This window comes from Mytilus edulis, unplaced genomic scaffold (genome assembly GCF_963676685.1).
Source record: "Mytilus edulis unplaced genomic scaffold, xbMytEdul2.2 SCAFFOLD_1044, whole genome shotgun sequence".
In the NCBI taxonomy this organism is placed as follows: Eukaryota; Metazoa; Mollusca; class Bivalvia; order Mytilida; family Mytilidae; genus Mytilus; species Mytilus edulis.
The window spans coordinates 25,469-28,589 of record NW_027267995.1 but is presented as its reverse complement, the minus strand read 5'-3'; positions in this window follow the sequence as shown (position 1 = coordinate 28,589).

Here is a 3,121-nt window from a genome sequence, read left to right as displayed (position 1 = left end):
CTGAACGGTAAAAGTCAAAATCGTCATTATTGAACTTAATCTCCATTTTGTCATCAGTAACAACATATTAAAATTTGGGAAGCTTAGGTAGAACAGTTCATGCGTAAATGCACGGACACGACTGGAAACTCCATTTTTCAATCTTTCAAGAACCATAACTCCTGAACGGTAAAAGTCAAAATCGCCATTATTGAACTTAACCTTCATTTAGTTGTCAGTAACAACATATTAAAATTTTAAAAGCTTTGTTGAACGGATCATGAGTTAATGCACGGACAACATTTGATTGCTGCCCCCCGCCCGCCGTACATCCCAAATCAATAACCGACATTTTTGTCACAAAAATCCGGTTAAAAACAAGGAAACAGAGCTGACAAGTATCTACCGGTTTATGTAATCATACACAATTATTGCAATTTATCTATCTAATAGTTCACAAAATGACAATTTTTATATTCTATTTTAAATTTTTCCTGAGTATTGACAAAAAATTGGCATAAATGCAACATCAGATTTTTTTTCGCATACAAAAATCGACATTTTTAACATTTTCTAGCAATATATACTGTGCAAATCAATATTCTATTTTCTATCTTGAAATTTTACACATTGCATTCTTTCTGAACTCAAAAGTATATACGTCCTCCATAAACAGCAACAAAGTGCTTTATCAAATTTTAAGTCTTATTCAGTTATTGCCTATATTTCATGTCTGGGTTGTAAAATTCCATTGACCACAGCATAAAATATGTTCTCTTGAATGGTTTTTTTTCCAAAGGAGAATTTCGACAAAATGTTGACAGATATACATAAAATAATTGATAGTTTTATGAACTTATCACAAAGGAGTTATATAATAATTTGTATAGCTAATATCTAAATCCGAAATATCATTGATATTCACCAGTGATTATTAAAGCCAAACTATTTGTCATTTAAATATCATTGTTTTTATCAATAAAACACAGATGTGCTATATGTAACAAAATCGGTTAATTGAAGTTCAGTTCTCTGTCATGTTTAAACATCAACAATATATTCTACTCCTTTCGTTGGCAATGCCTGTGTGATAGTCTTTAAATCGATGATTACAGCTTGTCTAATATCATATATTGTAACTTTTAATGGGTTACGTTTTTGTACTGTTTACAAGAATTATCATAAACTTCTCTGATGGAACACAAATAGCCAAAACTATTAATTTATTTGAACAACTTTAAATAAAAAAGTTCCTGATACCAATGCACACAGACTTTAAACCTGATCACAGAACAAGGTAAACAGAATCTTGGAACAGCTGCTTTAGCTGAGAGGCAAACTTTTGTATGTTACATGCAACAACAGAAAAGTCCAGCATTGAACACCTGATCTTAGAATGATCAAATTTCATAAATCCCATTTTTGAACACTTGACAAGAAATCAGAATAAAGTGATTTCTTGTTGAAGTTGAAAAAGAAAGATGTGTGATAAAATTATTTCAGTTACAGACAGTTATCAAAACCAGAACTGATAAACCCAATGGCAATGAACTATAACCTCACACAAGGCTACAAAGAGTCAAATATAAACAGCAGAAAGCTAATTCCAAGAAGAGAGCAATCAATAGGCCATTTAAATTTGAAGTACCTTGTACAAACTTACTTGTTCAATTCAATACATCTGTGTGAACGTATGAAAAGTGAACAGAAAAAAATATATAAGAAACAACCTTCAATTGGTCACTTCACCTGGATAGCTGTCTAAAATGACCATTAAACCAATATACCCTATCATCTCTAACTTGTTTACATAGCAAAACCCTTTTCAATGGAAGTTGGCCAAATCTTTTTCTACAGAAACTTAATCAACAATAACTGATCATACTGTTAATTTACTACAAAGTAATCATAAAAACTTTAAGGACTATAATTATAATGTGTAGTTTTCTACAATATTTAAAAAAAATTCAGGACTATTCAAAATATAAATTTAGCCAATTAGCCTATCAAAGATATTTTAGCTTAATTTTTATAAATATTACATGCAACGGAAATAGGACACGAGATAAAGGAGAATATGACAAGAACAATACTATAAATCACCTGTTGTTTTATTTTTACAGGTTTATTATCAAAGTCATAACAGTGTATCACAGGAGAAAGATTTATTGTCGGTGAGGGACATTATAATACAGGTACTTGTTAATTCAAAGAGTTAATATATGACTGACATGTTCCACATGGTACAAATCACTATACAAGAAAAACGTATAAATCATAAAACATATCTTTGTAATTACATAATTGATGACCTCATAATACACAATATATATGTACAACTAGTAAAAAACCTAATTCAACTTTGAACTCTATAAGTTACACTTCAGGCCGTTGTGACAAACCTTCGAACACCATAAGGTCATATTAGCCCAGTGGTTTAAGAAAAGGTCTTGCACAATTTGTTTTTATCAAAAGTCAACTTATGATATTAATTGTCAAGCTGAATGATAACCATCGAAGGATCATCCCTGTAATTTTTTCATTTTTTAACGGAATGCACACTTTGGTGGAAACTTTTAAATAATTGGCTGATACAATTATTGGTTACTTGAATGAAAATAACATTCTCTAGATGACACAATTTGATTTTGATGTCAGTGAAGTGAGTCAGTGGCTAGTTACCAAATTTTGGCACAAAATAGCCCAGGTTCATGAAAACATGCACAAGTATCGCCAAAATCATTTCCTGTCAGCAAGTAGACTAACATAAAATACACATCATGTGCAAATATCTTTTTTGGGCGAGACATGTGCTCCATTTTATTTCTTCAACGTCTGTTGGATTTTACAGAATTTACTGTCTTTTCATTGTTGTATATATAACCAATGAATGGCACCTACTTTAAAATAGTATCACAATGTTTTTATATGGTTCAATCATCCAACATTCAATTCTGCAAATTTGAGAGAATTTTAAATAGAATTCATATGAGGGTCAATGTGACCAATCTTAAGTACTATTTTACCCCATTCCTATAAACCTGTCATCCTTACCTAACTTTACCCCATTCCTATAAACCTGTCATCCTTACCTAACTTTACCCCATTCCTATAAACCTGTCATCCTTACCTAACTTTACAA